The sequence below is a fragment of the Talpa occidentalis genome, unplaced genomic scaffold (assembly GCF_014898055.3).
Source record: "Talpa occidentalis isolate TD23 unplaced genomic scaffold, MPIMG_talOcc4v2.1 talOcc4.5, whole genome shotgun sequence".
NCBI classification, from domain to species: domain Eukaryota; kingdom Metazoa; phylum Chordata; class Mammalia; order Eulipotyphla; family Talpidae; genus Talpa; species Talpa occidentalis.
In genome coordinates this window covers 122870849-122884672 of record NW_023604861.1, presented here as the reverse complement: position 1 = coordinate 122884672, position 13824 = coordinate 122870849, and the positions used below count along the sequence as shown (strand labels likewise).

The 13824-nt window shown below is 41.2% G+C and overlaps 1 protein-coding gene across 3 annotated transcripts in view; it reads left to right on the top strand.

The window, feature by feature from the left end:
• Positions 1-3835: 3835 nt before the first annotated feature.
• Positions 3836-13824, top strand: part of LCLAT1 (lysocardiolipin acyltransferase 1) — a 139903-nt gene continuing 129914 nt past the window's right edge. For 2 of the 3 annotated variants that reach the window (XM_037528273.2, XM_037528274.2), the window contains exon 1: positions 3836-3985. The gene's annotated coding sequence lies outside the window, so the exon portion shown is untranslated. Of the gene's footprint in view, positions 4007-13824 lie in introns of all 3 variants that reach the window. The other variant, XM_054701226.1, reaches the window with a different exon arrangement.

The following is a 13824-nucleotide window of genomic DNA, read 5'->3' as shown; positions in this document are numbered from 1 at the left end:
AATTAGGTCAAGAGAAGGATGTACATGGACATTGCAGTGGCAAATGACTTAGCAAACTGGTCAGAATCCTGGAAGAAGCAAGCTTGGAATATTGTCGACAAGAAAGATTGGGTTAGAGACTTAGGTGGAGTGAGCACAAATATCATGAGTGGCTTTGTATCATATGCTAATGATCCCCAAAGAGCATTTAGTACAGGTTGGCATCAGAGTTAGGACCAGGAGCTGCACTCAAATCTCTAACTCTGCCATCCACTGGCCTTGAGACCTTGGGCCAGGAGCTTACCTTCTTAAGCCTCATCCCCACCCATCAGGATATCTTGGAATTAAAAGATGCTCGTGAAGGGCTTACACTGTCCCTAGCACACAGTAAATATTTAATATATGTTGGGTAGTTGCTACTGTTATTTCAGGCAATGTGCTCAACAATCCCAAGAGATAAGTTTATCAGGTAGGGAACTGCAGGGAAATGAAGTGACTTAACCAAAATTTCAGTGTCAGAAATGGTGTTCAAATTCAAGTCTACTTGGCCTCCATGTCATTGTGCAGTTTCTCTGTCTCAGATAAAAGCTTGTTATAAGGTAGTTTCTTTTTCCTTTGCAACAATTTTGAAGAGAAATATTACTCCCCCCATTTTACAGATGAAGGGATTTGAGTATCAGAAAAACGATATGACCTAACTAGCAACAAGAAGTTAGAATTTGAGTTACTCTTTCGGTGCTACTTAAAAGTCATTTTGCTTGGGGCAGGAGTGGTGATGGGCCTTATTACAGAGAAATTCTCTGGGGAGAATCGAAGAAAATTACTATTCCATCAGGTCTCTGGGCTCACAAACTGTTTCAACCTAGTGGACCTCTGTCCCAGGGCAAAGGATCTGCTTTATCAAGAGTTAATAAATCATTAATAGTGTTATAGCTTGAAGTAGAACAAAAGTGTCTTTTGTACACTATGAACTCTTTACTTCTTTGGAATTCACCTAACTTGTAAAGTTTTTGATTTCAGAGATGCTCATGATCCAATTGTATTATAAACTCACGTATTTTAAGCAACCCATTGAACTTGAGTACAAGAATGGTCATCATGGGAGACTGGCAGTACACACTATAGGAAAAGCTCAGAAGTCAATTGTGCATTACTGTAATCCAGTTTTTGGAGGGGGGGAACCCCTAAACTCCTGGATGACCGCAGCATACATTTACCTAAATTGCAGCACGATGGTCTATATTTTGTTTTGTCAGACTCTCTAGCCAGGGTGCTTTAGTACCATATTCCTTGTGTTTATCTTGCAGTTTTTTCCTCTTACCTCTGTGATAGAATAGAAAATACATGTTTATTCTTTCTCCCTTGTTCTTGACACAGGATTTATAAATCCCTGCATTTTGTTGAGTGATGAGGGAATAGGAGGGTCTTTCATTACTAACAACAGGCCCCTTTCAACCTGAGTTTATGTCAGTGAGTCAACTCTTGGAAGCTGAGGGCTGGTTGCCAGAGGAACCAACTGTGTGATCAGAGAGGCCATGAACACTCCGCATCCTGCAGGATTCCTCAGCCCCCTTTCCTCATGCATCTTCCATTTGGATATTTCCTGAGTTGTATCTTTATGATAAACCAGCAAACAGAACTTAAATGTCTTCCTGAGTTCTGCAAACTGTTCTAGCAAATTAGAATCACAGCAGGGTGACATGGGGACTCCAGTTTTACAGCTAGTTGGTGGTCAAAAGACCAGGAAGCTTAGACTTGTAATTGTCACCCAAGGGTGGGAGGCAGACTTGAGCCCTTAACCTATGCAGTCTGCATTAACTCTGAGGCATGTCTGGAGTGAATTACATTGTAGGACACCCCATTGGTGACCACAAAGAACTAGGGAATTGCTGGTCTAGCAAACCCACACATGGGCTGGTTGTCAAAATTATTTTGGGTAAAAAAGAGCTAATACTCTCAACACTCCACAGTTTCAATCCTTTCCTTCAGGTCACACCACTCCACCCACAAGGAGGGCTAAAGACTACGTGAAATAGAGAAAAAAAAAAACCCAGGATGATTGATTCAAGGCAGTTAACCTTTATTCAACATTCACTATGTGCAGGGCTCCTCCATATCAAGCTTGGTCAGTTCTAGAAGCTACAGAGATTCAGAGATAACTCATTACATAAACCACACTTTCAAAACCTACCTTCAGGGTTCCCCTCCCCCCCCACCAGGTGTGTGACATCAAAACTTAAAAGTTGACATCAAAAACTTAACCCCTGGTGGTGCAAGGGGTTAAGATGCAACCTATGAAGCTAACTGCAGCTCTGGGCCAGGGAGCTACCCACATGGCACAGCAGACCTCTCCTGACTCACCTGCTGCTCCCCTCAGCAGTGCACTTCAATCAATCCTCCTGCTCTGTTCCTCACTCGGTCTCTGATGAATCCTCTTAACCCCCACACCTGTGGCCAGTTCTTGTATGCATAAATAAAGCTTAAAAAAAAAAAAAAACCACCCTGAAGGGCCTCCCCTGGTGGTGCAGCAGTTGAGCGCTGGGCTGAGAAACTGCCCGCAGCCTCTGCAGCGCTGGTTCGATCCCCGGCCACCAGTGAGGGTCCCACATGGCGTGACAGACCTCTCCTGCCGTGCCCGCTGCTCCCCTTAGCAGTGTACTTCATCAGTCTGCCTGTTCTGTTCCCCGCTCTGTCTGGTGAATTCTCTCACCTTCATGCGCTTCTTACTGTACCCAGTGCTTGTATAAATAAATAAATAAATCTTTAAAAAATAAAAATAAAAAAACCCTGAAAAGTTGTTGTGGGCGTGGGAGGGAGAATTTAGAGGTCTGTTAGTCTAGCAATCTCATTTTGAAGATAAAAATGAGGCCTAAGATCACACGAATAATTAGCAGAGTTGGTTTTAGAACCTTGTTTATCTTCATTTTCTAATTCAATATTAGCACATCTTAAATGTGCTAAACATTTCTGAACAAAATTAGAAAGGGTGTGAAGTTGATTTAGGAACTTTCGATTCAGAGAGTTTGGGGTAAAATTTAGTTATATTGAAATTACGCATCCCAAACCTAAGATCTTCATTATCACTACACTATATATTACATGAGAACAGGGACCTTGCATCAAAAAAAGAAAATCCCTCCTCCCGCCCCCTTGCAAAATAAAGGAATGAAATAGACAAACACACAGAGTGACAGACGAGAAACTGTATGTATGATGTGTGACTGTATATTATTTTAAAGATTTTTTTCCCCCAGTGACCCTTTGCCGCAGGCCAGCGGGAGGGAGGCATTGTGCAGCAAATAAAAAGGGTTTTAACACAGTTCCCACCAGCAAGGAGTTTAGAGGGTAGTAGATTAGAGGGCAGAGACACCCGCGGGGAAAGCGATGAATCCCTTTCAAGAGGGCTAGGATGACAGGGTCCGGGGGCGCAGTTTGCCTGGGGCTGGACTCTGTGAGGACTAAGGGGTGCTTGGTGCTGCGCGCGTGGACCCCAAGTTCCAGCCCTGCTTCTAGGGCGGCCTTGCCCCGCTGACTCTGCGAGCAAATGAAATCCCTCCCAGATTTGTTTCCCACTCTGAAATTCCAGGGGTTGGAGGCCTGTTAGTTTTTGGGGGCCGAGGGCCCCGCGATCTGCCTCTCTGCTGCTTCTCTCGCGCGCAACCGCGGCTCCCGGGTCCCCCCGCTGCAGGCTGACGCGGAAGCGCGCGCCGCCCCTTTAAGGCGGCCCGGGAGCGCGGCGTCCTAGGGCCCCTGCGCCGCAGGGGAGCCGCGGCGGGCGCCGGGGACCCGGGCATCCCACGCAGCCGGGGACGCCGTGCGTCACGGCGCTCGCAGCCAATCAGGGTGAAGCCTGTCGGGACGCATTACTAGGGCGACGGGCCGGACGCCTCCCCGCCTGGGGATGAATTAGCGGCGGGTTCTTCCAAGAGGTTGCGACCCCCACGGATTCCCCAGCTCGCCCACGCGCCCCCCCTCGGCGTCGCGCTTCGGCCCCGGCGGGTCACAGGTGGGAGCCTGGAACTGTCAGGTGGGGGTCACGGCGCGGGGAAAATGGCGGCGGCGCGCGGGGGATCCCCGAGTTGGCGGAGGGAGGGGGGTGTGCTGCTGCACGGGCTCTTCCCGCTGAGCCGCAGGTCTCTCGGCGTCGCGGCCCCAGTAATGGTTATTGAACTAGGAATTGGGGTCTCGACCCAGGTAGCGGCGTCCCCCGCTCAGGTGGGAGGAGGCGCAGGGAAGCGCCTCTCAGAGGCCGGCGGAGGCGTCGGGGCCCGCGGGGCGGCGCGGACCGCGTGGGAGACGGCCAGTGGTCGCGAGAGGAGGGCGGCCAGGTGTCCAGCCACTGTTTACGGAAAAGCCCCAAGACTTTCCTGCTCCACACTGCGGCGGGTGTGGGAGTTGCTCGAACCCTGGCCGAGCTCTGCCACTGTTAAATCAGGTGTGCAGAAGGTCCCAAGTGGCCGCTAGGTGCGGAGCTTGGACGTGAGTTGTCCAGGGCAGGGGCTGGAACTGCCTTGTGTGAGTCCCAGGCACAAGACCCCTACCTGTAGGTGCTCGAGTGTCAATGCAGTGAAAGCAAAGGCAGGCCCTAGCCAGGGATTCATGTCAAGTCTGATCATTAAGGCTTGCCCATTTGAAGAGAATCAAGAGGTCTCCAGGTGCCATCGATAAGTTTTGCTTCCTTGTGTTGCGCTGGTTGACGTGGGTTCCCAAGATATTGTATCTGCCTTTCAACATCATTAACTCTCTTCCATGTGCACGTGGTTGTCGATAAGAACAGGGATCAGATTCAGTTTAACCCAGGGAGGTATAGAGGATAAGTTTTGGTGAGGGTCTTACAGTGATAAAATATTGTCACTATGTCAGTTTCTTATTTGGGCTAAAATACATCATGTCGTGAAATGTAAATTGTTGGGTTATTTATTTTTTTAAACGTGAATGAAAGTCCTTTTTGCAAGTTATGTTTTTAAGAGTAAAAGAAAATCATTTGTTTAAAAAAAAAGTTTTCCCCCTTTTTTTAAAAAAAGATTTATTTATTTATACATACAAGAAGTGCAGAGAGTGAGAGGATTCACCAGAGACAGAGTGGGGAGCAGAACAGGTGGACTGACTGAAATATACTGCTGAGGGGAGCAGTGGGCAAGTCAGGAGAGGTCTGCTGTGCCATGTGGGTAGCTCCCTGGCCAGGACTCGAACTCGTGCTGCAGCGGCTGCGGACAGCTTCAGAGGTTGTGTCTCAACCCCTTGCGCCACCAGGAAGGCCCAAAAAATGGTTTCCTTTTTTAAAAATTTCTATGAGCACTTTGTGCTTTGATGTGACAGATAAGCATAATATTAAGTGACTTTGGTAGCAGGCTTGATTTTGTAGGGTGTCTTGTTCTGTTATTGAGAAAGCACAGTAGCACTTCATGGTTCATTCTTCAGTAGCTGCTGTTTTGGGAGTGTTTACCTAGTGTCAGGCACTCTGAAAGGGAGAAGGCTTCTCCTACCTTTTAACTTGGTAGTTAATTTGCTCCTATTTGTCTTTATTGCTGACAACTAAGAGGAAACAATGGGGAAAACCCGAAAGAAATCTTCCAAACTGGATCAACAGAGAGTTGGTTTCTTTGGCCAGGGATTGGGCTTTGATGTGGTTTCTAGCTCCTATTTGCCACTTAAAGTATCTTTGTGAAATCAACCTGTTAGTTGATCTGAAATGGGCATAGCATCTCTTGTCCAGATAAACAATCTCACTGTACTGTTGTGAGGAGGGAAAAAGATGATATATGTAAGAAGGCTTGAAAAAGTTAAAAACAGCGATAACACTTGACATTTATTACTGCAGATTTACTCTGACAGACACGGTTTTCAATGGTCTTGTATGTGCTAACTCAGTTACCTAGGAAGATTGTGAAGTGAGTACTTTTCATCATCTTTATCAAGTAGGGAGAACTGAGGCACATTAAAGTTTTTTGTCCCAAACTACATAACTAGGATCATAATTCCAGCCTCAGTTCATAACCGCCATGCCTACTGTGTTCCTGTATCTTGTAGATGTGTGATGTGTTAAGGGAAAATATATGGACAAATTTTTCAGTGAAGAAATTTTGTTTGTCATCTTTTACCTGTATAAATTATAACTGTGACTCATCCCTTTGACACTGAATAGTGGCTTATATGATGATGACTACAGTTGATTTCATTAGGTGGCATATTCATCCTAACTTTGATGCCCTATTTTATTTTATTATTTTTTTAAAATTTATTAATGCATACAAGAGCTGGGGTACAGGCCAGAGGTGCAGGGGGTGAAAGGATCCACCAGAGACAGAGTGGGGAACAGAACAGGCAGACTGACTGAAATACACTGCTGAGGGGAGCAGCGGGCGAGACCAGAGAGGTCTGCCGCGCCATGTGGGTAGCTTCCTGGTCCGCTGGGCATCGAACTTGTGCTACAGAGGCTGCAGATTGCTTCATAGAGCAGTGCTTAACCCCTTGCGCCACCAGAGAGGCCCGATGCCCTATTATTTAAAAAGGCATTTTAAAACAGAGTTGTGACTAATTTCTAACAGGAAACACAAATCAATTATTAAGGAAGATTTTCATACATTTTTTAAAAGAGTAATATGCTGGGTTACTTTTAAATGAAAATTTATGTTAAGTTCATTATGTTGACATATTTGTACTTATTTTCGTAGTCTCTATAGAAAAAAGATAACACAAGTAAAAGTGACTGTGGCGTTCATTCTTTCATTGAGCCTTTTATGGAATTGCTCTGCCAAGTGTTTGGTATGAATTGCTGACCTTATCCTGGAGTCCAGTGACTCCAGGTTTTGAGAAGCCCCTGGTTTTGAGAAGCCCCTGGTTTTGTTAGAAGTTTGTATAATAGTGAGTGAGACAAACAAATAAATAATTAACTCATGGACTGTAATAAGGACTGAAATATAGTTGCAGAAAGTACATAGAGTTGTGTGGATACTTAGAAGGGAACAGTTGCTTCTGCAGTAGTCCTTGCCAAGAAAGAAGAGGAACTGATTGCAGGATAAAAGGAGAAAGCTCTAATAGCCAAAGGAAGAAGCAGTGTGAAGTCAGAATGCGTGAGTGTGCATTAGTGTCCTGGGGTTAGAGTTCTGCGGCAGTTCCTGGAGAGAAGCCAGGAAAGTTTGGTGCCAGATAGTGAATTCTCACCTAAGAGAGTTGACTGTATCTTATGGCACCTGGACCTACAGAAGGGTCTTAATCATGATTATGAGTAACATAATCATCTTTATGCTCTAGGGAGGTGACTGGTGACAGGGTGAAAGATGGTGTAAGGAGGAGGCCAGTGACGGGTAGTTTCCATATTCCAGAAGAGAGGGGGAGGGAAAGATTCAGGGCCCAGGGCATTAACAGTGGCAGAACAAAGTTCAGAGTCTCCCATACACATTTTAAAAGCACAATGAAAGATTGGGTCTGAAGAATAATGGTGTGGGGGTAGGGGACACCTGCTGAGAAGAATAAGGTGTTCCCTTTTTTTGTAACTATATTGTTGAAAATCTGTGATTTTTTTTTTTAACTAATTGAGGGAAAAGGATAGAATATGGAGTTTTTTTTTTACTGGGTTTTTAGAAAATTATTAAATCCTGAAGTTTTTGGATCAAATATGGTATAACAGAAGCAGGCTTATAATTTCCTCTAGACTTCTGATTTCTGAGATGACAGAAAAGTTAATTATATCATCAAAGGACAGCAGGCTCTAGTGTAAAGGTGATGCCATTGGAAGAAAGCCATTCAGAGGGAGTGGGGATACTCATTTAAAGTATGGTTGGCTGGGTCATATGGTAGCTCCATTTTTAGTAGACTACCATATGACCCAGCAATTCCCCTCCTAGGGATCTACCCAAAGGACACAAACACATTGATTCAAAAGAATACTTGCACCCCTATGTTTATTGCAGCACTTTTTACAATAGGTAAAACCTGGAAACAACCCAAATGCCCAAAAATAGATGACTGGATCAAGAAGATGTGGCATACATATACACAATGGAATATTATTCAGCAATCAAAAAAGAAACTCATGCCATTCACAGCAACGTGGATGGAGCTAGAAGGAATGATGCTCAGTGAAATAAGCCAGAAGGAAAAAGAAAAATATCAGATGGTTTCACTTATAGCAGGAATATAGGGGAGCCAAATAAGACATCAGTGTAAAAAAATAATAACAGTATAAAACACAACAAAGCAAAAACAGACAATTATAAATCAGAGACACCCTGCAGGGGAGGAGGAGGGAGAGGGATCAGAGGGAGGGAGGGAGGAGCACAGGGGAATGAGGTCATGGTGCGCGGGTGCATTGGTGAAGGAAACTATGAGGACTACACCTGAGGAGGTGGAGGGGAGCAAATATTGTTTAAAAATGAACGATGTAAAAAATAAAAAAAAATAATTAAAAAAAATGGGAGAGAGAGCACAAGGGACTATGATGGTTCATGGGTGAATTGGTGGTAGGTGGGAATTTTATGGGGAATTTACAATGATGTCAAAGATAATAAATTAAAAAATTAAAAATAAAATATGGTTGCGTTGAAGTGCTAGAATAATGGGTATTTTCCACATTTGGTTTTTAATATATTTGTACAGGAGTCATTATAATATGGAAGTAGTCACAATTGGGTACTCTACTTGCTGAACTGACCTCTGCTCAACATAGCACAGCAGTGCTCTAAATTCCAAAAACACTGTGAACTATTCCAAACCCAACTGCAGTGTGCAGTGGTAAACCTTGCAGAGATACAGGATTTCATGAATTTAGAGCAAAGTCAAGAACTGCTCAAACCATACTTTGCACAAATCAAAGAATGGTGAGTAGAGGTTTCTTTAAAAAGAACTCTGAAAGCTATGCTTTTGAAAATGATTGATAAATTTGACTTCAGACTTCATTAAAACTGAAAACTTCTCTCCAGCTAAAGACACCATAAGAGAATGAAGGGCAAAATACAGACTTAGAGGAAATTTGCAATTCATTTAACAAAGGATTCATACCCAGTATATATGTGTGTGTTTGTAAAATTAATAAGTAAAAGACAGTTTCATAAAAGAAAATGCAAAAGTCTTGAATAGGCATTTTCTAATAGAGGATCTCTGAATGACCAGTGTATATATTTAAAAAGGTGCTCAGTTAGTCAATGGGAAAATGTACATTGAAACAATAGTGAGATACTACTATATGCTTTCCAGAATGGCTGAAAATTAAAAAAAAAAAAATTGTAATGGCAATACTGGCAAGGATGTATAGTAGCTGAATGTAAATTTGAAAAACTGGTATTCCCAATGTTCCAGTGAGAACAAAAGAAACAAATGTGTCTACCAAAAAGATAAAAAGGTGAAAGAATGTTCATAGCACCTTTACTCATAACAACTAAAATTTAAAAGCCAATGAACATTAGTATTGGAATGGATAAATAAATGGTGGCATATTTAGATAATGAAACATTACAAAAGCAAACAAAAGAATGAATTACTGATAGACACATCAGCATGGGTGCATCTCATAGATGTGCTGAGCAGACAAAATATCACAAACTGTTTGATTCCATGGTAAGGAAACTCAAAAACAGGTTCAACCATTTCCTGGTGATAGATGTGAGAATAGTGGTTCCTCTTGGGGATGTGGTGGTCACAACTGGAGGGGGCTTGAAGGAACCTTGTAGGATATTGGAAATGTTCTGTATTTTTTGAGATGGATGGTGGGGGCATGGACTTATAAAACTTCAATTGCACACTTAAGATTTGTGCAAGTTACTGTTACACCTTAATTGAGAAGGAGGCAGTTGGTAGTGTTAGATCAGTTAACTTTTGAGGAGGAAAATCAGTAGGCATGATGAGGAGAGAGGAGTTTTAAAAAAATTTAAAGGGAGTATGACAGGCTTGGTGGGGGCAGGTAATGATGAAATATATAGAATTGTTTTTGTTGTAAAAATAGCTTAATTGTCTTGCAGATGTGAAGTTACAGTTGTCATGTTGTGCCTGTCTTACCTTTTGGCCACCAAATTATGTTCCAAACTCTTTGCCACTTGGTTAGTTCATTCTCCTAAGGATTAGTATAGTTGCAAGTAAATTTTGGTAAATAATCATTATGAGAATAAATAGATTTTATTTTGTTTTTTGAGAGGGAGAAATGCTAATCAAATTTCATCATTATGAAATGTAGTCCTTGTTTAAGAGAAATCATTTCTGTGACTTTTCCCCTTTTATGCTAATTACTCTTGAATATTGAGGAGTAGCTGTAGTTCCTTTGGCTGCAAGGTTTTGTGTGTAATAATGGTGCTAAGGAAAACTTTTGTGAGTTCCTGAAGCAGTGAGGTCAGGCTCAAAAAAGGCCTTTGTGCACTTCAGTCTGATTTGACAGAAAGTGCTTCTCATCCTCTTCTCTGGCACTTGGGCCAGGGGTGTCCTACTGTGATGACAGGGAGGCAGCTGGATGGGCCATCTGAGGGGCAGCCACCAGTAAAGGCTGACAGGAGATGATGATGCATTTTACCTGCATGCAGTCTTGTGCAGTTGAAGTTTCTGAAAACTTAAATTTGCTCACTTCTTCACAGGAAGTAGATTACCTTTCTAGGGATGATAAAGGGAAGAATTAAGCTCTCTTTAGTTTTCCATTTCAAATAAGAGATTGATTCTACTTTATGTTTGTAAGTGCATGGTTAATTCCCAGGGAGATTAATTTGGGGAGCTCTTGTATCTACTGGTGTTGCACAAATAATGGGTGGAAAATAGGAGTAAGAAGATGATAAGGGAGAGAAATGAGTGGTGGCAGTTATTCTTGTGGCTTGTGTGGCTGGGAGTGTGGAGTGAAAAGGACTGTTTTTAACTCTGACAGCAACTCTTCCCCTATAGGAATGTTGAGCTATCTTGGGGGAGGCAGCTTTGTGGCTCTTAGTATTTCTGCTATCTTCTTGTAATATGAACATTTGATTGGAATTATTTTTCTTTATATTAATATAACCTTTATATAAAAAGTTGCCTATGTGAAGTTAGGAAAGAAAATGATGGGAACTAAGAGCATCAAAATAGAACATTTTTTTTTACACTTACCATGAACTTGGTGATTGGGAAAGAGTTGAGTAGATATGGTTTCCTGTCCTTGAGCTTGCTGTCTAGAGGGGGAGATAAACATTCATTACAGAGATCATTGAGATATTCTCATCTCTAGGTTTTCTGTGGTGGAAGTTAAGCATGACAGCTGTAAAATTAATATGAGGACCATAGGTGGTAGTGGTACCTCTCTCTTAATAGTTAATAATGGTGATGATGGTGATGGCTAATATTTATTGAGTGCTTACTAAATGCCAGTTTCAGTTCTAAGTACCTTAGGTTTTAAACTCCTTTAGTCCTTACAACTTTCCTTATTAGGTGAAACACTATTGTAATCTTTTTATCTATGAGGAAACTGCAGCCCAGAGAGGTTAGGTAACATGGATTTGAACCTTGACAGTTTAATTCCAGAGTCTGTGTTGCAATGTTTGTATTTATCCAGTTTAAAATTTAAATATACTATGCTAAAGTGACTATAAGACTAAGAAATTATTTGCCTTGCATTACATGTTAGGTTCAAAGTTTCCAAATATTTATGCGAATGTAATTTACTACATAGGGGCATTTTCTCTCTAGGGAAGTTTTAAATGAAACACGTTTCTGCTTTTCTCCCTTTTCATGTGTTTCCATGGTGGTTCTGGCACTCCTTTACTGCGCTTGCGTATTTTATTACACATTCCGAAGTTGCGTTATAACATATGCATAATATTTTAGCATATAATATTCAAATTGGAAATTATGAATTGCTCGAATAACATGTTTGCTAATGTAACTATAATTTTAAATTTAAGTTGTATTTTTAACATGTTCATTAGGACCAATTGATTAAATTAAAGGAAGGATTATGTCTTCCTATGTTTTTAAGAATGAAAGCAACATGTAGAAGCAGGATTGAAATCATACAGAGTAAGTAGTCCAGGGTGTGCTAGAATGCCCTTATTTGCTAAGTTTATTTATGGTAGGTTAGCTTTTCTTGCCTTCAAAGAAGAAATACACTAGAAGTCAGAATTAAGATAGAATCTTTGCTATAGCAAATGATATAAACAATTCTTACCTTTTGAGTGGGATGGTCCTTAATGAACTGAGTCTACGTTGGACATAATTGTTTCAAAGCTATATTATTTGTTTTCTTTTTCCATCTAGAATTTTTTAATTCTCAAAAATTAGGAGCTTATTCTTACTTTGAATTAAGAACTAAAATTGAATCTGGTTTTTTCTTTGGCAGCTATACTTCAGACTCATTCAGGGCCCTTTCTGTACATGTTTATTAGCTCTTGACAACATTTCTAGGAGATTGGTATCCAGCTTAAGTTTCTGGTTGCTGCTGTAACAAGTACCACAAATGTTAATACAACAGATATTAATTTTTTAACAGTCTGGGGACCATAAGCCTGAAATCAGAGTAAGTGGGTTGAGATCAGGTGTTGGGCAACCATGCCCCCTCCTGAGGCACTAGAAGAAAATCTGCTTTTTTGCCTCTTCTAGCTTCTGTGACTGCCTGTGTTGCTGGGTTTGTGGCCACATAACCCCAGTCCCTGCCTCTCAAGTTACATTGCCTTTTCCTCTTCTGTTTGTGGTCATATCTTCCTGTCTCTCATTTAAAAGAATATATATAATAATAGTTAGGATCCATCTTGATAATGCAGGAGAATCTCCCTATCTCAATACTTACTTTTATCTACAGTTTTTTTTTTTTTACTCCATATAAGGTAACAGGATCCAGGGATTAGGTTATTTTTTGAGAGGGTCATTATTCAGCCACAGAATTTATTAATCTGTGTTTTGCAGTTGAAGAAATTAGTTACTTTTAAAGTCACAAAGTTGAATAAATGTATTTCCCTACCACACACCTCTTAAAAAAAAAATGTGGTCTTTTGTAAGCATATCCTATGTTCATAGGATTCATTATACAGAGGTGTTTAGGGATTCCTTTTTTAAATTAGACATTTTATTTTGAGATAATTGCAGAGTCACATGTAGTGGTAAGAAATAAAGCAGAGATCCCATGTACCATGTATCCAGTTTTCCCCACTGGTAACATCTTGCAAAATTATAGCACCATATTGCAACAAGAATATTGATATTGACATAGCCAAGTCACTGCACAGTTTCATAACAAGGATTCCTTATGTTGTCTTTTGATAACCACACTACCCCTTTGCTGATTTCTGACAACTTATTGTGTTTTCCATTTGTATAAGTCTGTCATTGCCAAAATGTTATATAAATGGAATTATGCAATGGGTAATCACCTTTTGGGAATTGCCTTTTTTCCCACTTAGTATAATTCCCTGAAGATTTATCCAGGATGTTGCCAGCGTCAATAGCTAGTTGATTTGTCTTGGTTAATATTTCTTACTATCCTTAATTCTTTAGTATGGCTGTATCCATCTTAGGTTGTTTTTGGTTTTTGACTGTTAGGAATAAAACGGTTATGAACATTCACGTATAGGTGTTTGTGTGTATCCAAGTTTTCATTTCACTGGGTAAATGCTTAATGCAATCACTGGGTCAAACAGTAATTATATAGACAAGTGGGTTTATTTCTGTGTCATTTCTATTCCATCGAACTATATGTCTGTCCTTGTGCTAGCCACACTATTATAATCACCAGTGCTCTGTGGTAAGTTTTGAAAATGGGGCCTGCGAGTCCTTTGTTTTGTTCTTTTTCAATATTGTGTTGTCTGTTCTGGGTCCCTTACAAGTCCATGTGTATTTTAGAATCAGCTTGTCAATTTCTACACAGACATCAGCTGTGGATCTGATAGTGGAAAATAAATTGCATTAATT